The following is a 6817-nucleotide window of genomic DNA, read 5'->3' on the forward strand; positions in this document are numbered from 1 at the left end:
CAAATGCCATTAAAAGAAAGGGGGCCCTGGGGAGTGGAAGTGTTTCTAGGCAGGGGTGAGGGGTTGCTTAACCAGCATGCACTGGACCATCCTGCCAATGAAGGGAGGGAAATAATAATGTTGGTATTTGTTAAGTGCTTACTATGTGCAGAGCACTGTCTAATTAGATACAGGGTGATCAGGTTTTCCCACGTGAGGTTCACAGTTAATCCCCATTTTACAGGTGAGGTAACTGAGGCACTGAGAAGTGAAGCGACTTGCCCACAGTCACACAGCTGACAGGTGGCAGAGCCGGGATTCGAACCCATGACCTCTGGCTCCCAAGCCCGGGCTCTTTTCACTGAGCCCCGCTGCTTCTCTAAAATCATTGGAGATGCCGGGGATCGAACCCGGGGCCTCATACATGCGAAGCATGCGCTCTACCACTGAGCTACATCCCCTTCCTATGATTCTTGATTCTGGATTTCCCACTGCCCCTCTCCAATACCAGGTCCCCCACACCCTTACTGGATAATCCTTGCCCAAGGAGCCCAACTCCATTTCTTACTGGTTCTCTCACCCCTCATCTGTCCTTTCCCCAAGAGAGCTGGGAAGGAGAGGTGGGAACGAGTCAGCCAATCGGTCGATCGATGAATCGTATTTAGTGATCGTTTACGGTGAGCAAAGAACTGTCCCAAGCTCTTGGGAAAGTTCACTACAACAGAGTTGGTAGACGTGACCCCTGCCCACAAGGAATTTACGGTCTACAGGGTGAGACTGACATTAAAGTAGATAACGGGAAGGGGAATTAGTAGAGTAATAGTAGTCCAGACCCTGAGAAAATCTCTGGCCACTGTCTGAGACCCGGAAACTGAATCATCATGGCTGAGGGCACTTAGGTGGGTCACAAACTCTCCGTTGCTTGCGAGGGAGAGGGCTCCTAATCAACCACTGGTATATATAAAGCCCTTACTTGTGCAGAGCACTGTACTAAGCACTTGAGAGAGTACAATATAACAGAGTTGGTAGGCATGTTCCCTGCCCACAAGGAGCTTACCGTCTAGACAGTGCAGCTTTAGCTCCAACTATATCTAATAATGATAATAATAATAATTGTGGTATGTGTTAAACACTTACTATGTGCCAGGCACTGTACTAAGTACTGGGGTGGATACAAGGTTGTCAGGTTGGACACAGTCCCAGGCCCACATGGGGCTCACACTCATAATCCTCATTTTACAGATGAGGTAACTGAGGCCCAGAAAAGTGAAGTGACTTGCCCAAGGTCACATAGCAGACAAGTGGGGGAGCCGGGTTTAGAACCCACGTCCTTTAACTCCCAAGCCTGGGCTCTTGCCACTAGGCCAGGGTGCTTCTTGGCCCGTTTGACCTGGTCAGAGGAGTGAGGCTCTTCACTCCAGAGGACTCCCTCCTCTCCTGAGCTGTATTTTAAGGACGCAAAGAGTGGCCACTTATCTTGGGAGCCGCTCTAGGACCTTATCGGTTTGTTAATCATCTCTTGGAAACTGCTCTCCCTGCCCTTCTAGTATTTCACTTGAATGGTCACTCACCAACCGTGGTATTTCTGAGAGCCCCTTGCCTTCCTCGATCGCTGAGCTGTCTCCTCTCCGCCCTGATTTATCGCCTCGTTGGGTCACGCTTATGAAATGGAGGATAGGGCCACTGGCCTAGAATCAGTGCGATCTAGGGGAAAGGGCACAGTCCTAGGTTCTAATGCTGGCTCTTGGGCAAGTCGCTTTAACTTCTCTGGGCCTCAGTTCCCTCATCTGTAAAGTGAGGACTCAATACCTGTTCTCCCTCCTATTTAGACTGTGAGACCCGGGTGGGACAGGGACTATGTCCCACCTGATTATCTTGTATCTACCCTAGTGCTTTGTACAGGGTCTGGCGCACAGTCATAACGAATATCTGGGTCTTAGAGCAGAACCCACCACTCGAGTGGCCATTCGTCCTGTTTCTTACTGAACAGTCCAGCTCTCAGCCAGTCTGGCCCCTGTCCTGTAGGACTCTGGCACGGGCTGCTTTTATGTTGGGGATTTGGATTTCCAGAGTCCAGCCGGTCCTGACCCCCCAGGCTCCGGTGCGCCTGGTGTCACACGCGTGACCTGGCTGACCGAGAGATACTCCAGGGATCTCAAAGGCCGGTGGTCCAGAGGTCTTCGGTGAGTCCCTGTCTTCACCACCCTCCAGGAGTGGAGGTGGAGGAAGCGTACGAGGGAGGGAGGGAGGGTGAGATGAGCGAATCATTAACAACAGGAGCCATGGCAGCGGAATACCGTTTGCCAGGGAAAGTCGGGGTCTCTAGGCTCTTCCCCCCAGGGCCACAACCTTCCCCGCAACCCAATTAGGGTTGGTGGTGCCTGCCCTTCCCTGCTCCTGAAGGGGGTAGGAGAGGAGGAGGGAGGACTCCCTGGTTCCCAGATGGCTCCTGGGGACCTAAAGTCCAGACTGGGGGGGGGGGGGTCCCATTCATTCATTCATTCTTTCAGTCAGTCAGTCAGTCGTATTTATTGAGTGCCTACTGTGTGCAGAACACTGTACTAAGTGTTTGGAAAGTCCAGTACAGAAATAAAGAGAGCCAATCCCTGCCCACAGAGGGCTCACAGTCTATAGAACTGGCAGGGGAGGATGCCCCAGACTTGGTATCTCTTCTCTCTTGCAGCTGTTATATTTGGGGCATAAGTAACCCTGGCAGAGTTGCGGGAATGAAATTTGAGGCCTCCTTGGAGACAGCCCATTGTACAGGCCCAGCCCTTGGTTTGTCAGGGCCAATTCAGAGATGGATCATGGACCCTAATAATAATAAGGGCATTTGTTAAGCTCCTACTACAAGAGCTGTTCTAAGTTACAAGAACTGTTCTAAGTGCTGGGGGAGGATGCAAGTTAATCATTCATTCATTTAATGGTATTTATTGAGCACTTACCCCCGTGCAGAGCACTGGACTAAGCATTTGGGAGAGGACAACAAAACAATAAACAGACACATTCCCTGCCCACAAAGAACTTACAGTCTAGAAGGGGAGCCAGAAATTAATATAAATAAATCAATGACAGATATGGACATAAGTGCTCTGGGGCTGGGAGGGGGGGATAAATTAAGAGAGCAATCCAGGGTTATGCAGAAGGGAGTGGGAGAAGAGGAAAGGAGAGTTTAGTCAGGTTGGGCACAATCGCTATCCCACATGGGTCTCACAGTCAGTGTATGAAGAAGAACAGGTACTGAATCTCCATTTTACAGTTGAGGAATCTGGTGGAGCCACCATTTGAACTCAGGACCTCTGATTCCCAGACCCAGGCTCTTTCCACTAGGCCTCATTTCCCAGAGAAAGCACTGGATCAATACTACTGACTGGGTGCTATGGGGCATGGACTTCTGCAAAAGCCCCCTGAGAACAGGATATCAGACATCAGACTTGGATGAAATCTTTCCCGGCTACCTCTTAGAGGACCCAATCAGTCACCCCAGGCTGGAATTGAAGACACCCAAAGACTTGCCACTCGAATAAACAATCACTGCTCTTCCACTTGAAAAAAAAAGGTGTACAATCACGACCTGAAACCCCAAACTGATTAAATGACCTAACCCTAGCAAACTGGATGGCAATATATCATCTCCTTAAATTTGTTTTTGCCTGAAACCCTACTCATTGCCGATAAAGGTCGACTGTGTTTTAAAAGGCTTCCCTTTATATCCTTCCGTCAGCCTATCAAAATTCTCATTTCATTCATTCTCTGTTCCTTAACGACGTGTGCGTGGTTCCAGAGCTGAGAGACTGCTGGAGGCAGCTCACTCCTCATAGATGAAAAATGCCCATCTCGTAGCTCGGGATGGAGTTCCGTGAATGGATTCTGAGAAAATCTGAAGCCAGAGATCACCCTGATGCTTAATGCCCGGAACTGAGGGGGCAGAGAGGTCAGCTGAAGAGGGAGGGTGGGCGAAGCAGGAGTGATGAGCCACAGCTAATCTAAACTCTTAGGCGTATTGAGCTGAAAATACGTCATTCACCTTACTCTACTGATTTATTCACTTACTGATTCATTTATTCATCTTCCCATCCTCTTGTTATTCCTGGTGGTATCCGTGTTTTCTCCCCTGCTCCTGCTCTTTGTAAATCTCCCGGGTCTGCCCGTCTTTTCTGTTACGCTATAAGCTCCTCTCCCCTCTCTGGGTCGCAACTGGAGAGTTTCCAGTGCTCTATAAGTCTTGACTATGGGAGGGAGAGTCAAGCAGAGGCCTGTCCGTTCCATTCCTAGCTTGGGCAGTGGCTAGCGAGTGGCAGGCCATCGGCTCCAAGTCAAAACTCACCCTTGCTGGGCAGCAAAGGGGGAGAGTCGAGGGCGGAGACTCAAGTTTACCGCGCGGAAGGAGGCGATGGTCAACCACTTCCCGATTTTTACCAAGAAGACTCCCTGGATCCATACCAGAACGATTGCAGATGGAGAGTGGGGCCTTCTGGGAGAGACGTGTCTGGTGTCATTCATTCATGCAATCGTATTTATTCAGCGCTTACTGTGTGCAGAGCACTGTACTGGGGCGCTTGGAAAGTACGATTCGGCAACAGATAGAGACAATCCCTGCCCAACGACGGGCTCACCGTCTAAAAGGGGGAAACAGACAGCAAAACAAAACAAGCAGTTAGGTGGCAATTCCATCAAAATAAATAGAATCATAGATATATACACATTAATAAAATAGAGTAATAAATAATATATACAAATATACACAAGTGCTGTGGGGAGGGGAAAGGGGTAGAACAGAGGGAGGGAGCAGGGGGAATGGGGAGGGGAGAAGGGGCAGAAGGAAAGGGAGGGCTCAGTCTGGGAAGGCCTCCTGGAGGAGGTGAGCTCTCAGTAGGGCTTTGAAGAGGGGAGGAGAGTTGGTTTGGCGGATGTGAGGAGGGAGGGCATTCCAAGTCAGCGGTAGGACGTGGGCCAGGGGTCGACGGCGGGACAGGCGAGAACGAGGCACCTTGAGGAGGTGAGCGGTGGCAGAGGAGCGGACTGGGCTGGAGAAGGGGAGAAGGGAGGTGAGGTAGGAGAGGGCCAGGGGATGGACAGCTTGGAAGCCAAGAGTAAGGGAATTTTTGCTTCACGCGAAGGTTGGTAGGCAACCAGTGGAGGTTTTTGAGGAGGGGAGTGACACGCCCAGAGCCTTTCTGTAGAAAGATGATCTGGGCAACGGAGGGAAGTATAGACTGAAGCGGGGAGAGACAGGTGTCGCTATGGGTCGGAAACGACTCGACAGCGTGACAAGACAAAATAAGCTCCTCACCAGGCTTCCCTATTAGAATGTAAGCTCCTTGGTGGCAGAGATCATGTCTAGCTAATCTACTGTGCTTACAGGTCGGGATTGTACCTCGTTTCTTTCAAGTGGAAGAGCAGTGATTGTTCGTTCGAGTGCAATTGAGTGGTTAGTCAACCACTGGACTACGCGCTTGGGAGGGTACGATACAGCGGAGTTGGTAGACAAATTCCCTGCCCACAACGAACACACAGACACGTACGGATACACACACAAACACGTCCCTCCCCACGCCCACCCGAATATAGGATTCCCCTCCTACCCTGTCAAACCTGACCGATCTGTCTCTGGCTCCCAGACCCATGAAGAAGTTATTGTTTTCATCTTTCCCACTGGAAGGCAGCCATGGAGGCATTTCTAATTCTACACACACTCGCCTAGGAGTTTACGGTTCCCCCGGTGGAAAATTCTATTCCCAGTACGAATTAATGTTTTATGACTTTGGATAAAATTTCCTTCAGACATGTACTACAGTAGAGTCTGAGGGACTTTCCCAGCCCAGCCCGGCTCCAGCCTGGGGTCTCGGGGTCTGAGACTGGTTGGCGCAACCTGTCATGACGGAAGGGGTGGAGGGGGTGAGGCTGGGCCTCGTTTCCTCATCTGTAAAATGGGAATTCAGTAACTGTTTTTCCTCCTACTTAGACCGTGAGAAGCCCGGTGTGGGACAGGGGCTGCGTTCAACCTGATTATCTTGTAATAATAATAATAATAATTATGGTACCTGTCAAGTGCTTACTTTGTGCCAAACACTGTTCTAAGCACTCGGGTAGATACAAGTTAATCAGATTGGACACAGTCCCTGTCCCACTTGGAGCTCACAGTCTTAATCCCCAATTTATAGATGAGGGAAATGAGGCCCAGAGAAGTGAAGTGACTTGCCCAAGGTCATACGGCAGACAAGTGGCAGAGCCAGGATTTGTACCAAGGTCCTTCTCACTCCCAGGCCATGATGCTTAGTGTTTAGAACAGTGCTTGTCACGTAGTAAGAAGCAGTGTGGCCTAGTGGATAAAGCCTGAGCTTGCGAGTCAGAAGCCCCGGATTCTAAACCTGGCTCTGCCCCTTGTCTGCCGTGTGACCTTGGGCAAGTGACTTCACTTCTCTGTGCCTCAGTTCCCTCATCTGTAAAATGGGGATTAAGACCAGGAGCCTTACTGTGGGACATGATCGATGTCCAAACTGATTATCTCGTATCTTCCTCAACGCTTACAACACTACCTTGTACATAGCAAGAGCTTAACGAGTACTATAAAAAAAATTAAGTCCTTAACAGCAGTGGCGATCTAGGGCCCCTGAGAGAACTGTATGGGCACGAACTCTGTAACCATCGCCCACGTCCCCACTCAACCTCACCTTAACTCTAGTCCGAAAAGCAGGGCCGGTTACAGACGGAAAGCAAGCAAGGGAGAGGAGGGGGAGGAAGTGGCAGGGATGGGGTGGGTGGCTAATGTAAGTCCCCTAGGGAGTGGAACAAGTTGACATCTCACGGAAGCCTTAGGCTGGCAATAATAATAATA

General features: G+C 50.2%; 1 non-coding gene across 1 annotated transcript; it reads right to left on the bottom strand.

Moving 5' to 3' along the window:
* Nucleotides 1-368: 368 nt before the first annotated feature.
* TRNAA-CGC lies at nucleotides 369-440 on the bottom strand. Its single transcript has one exon. It is a non-coding gene; the product is annotated as a tRNA-Ala (tRNA).
* Nucleotides 441-6817: the final 6377 nt, after the last annotated feature.

This window comes from Ornithorhynchus anatinus, chromosome 7 (genome assembly GCF_004115215.2).
Source record: "Ornithorhynchus anatinus isolate Pmale09 chromosome 7, mOrnAna1.pri.v4, whole genome shotgun sequence".
Taxonomy (NCBI): Eukaryota; Metazoa; Chordata; class Mammalia; order Monotremata; family Ornithorhynchidae; genus Ornithorhynchus; species Ornithorhynchus anatinus.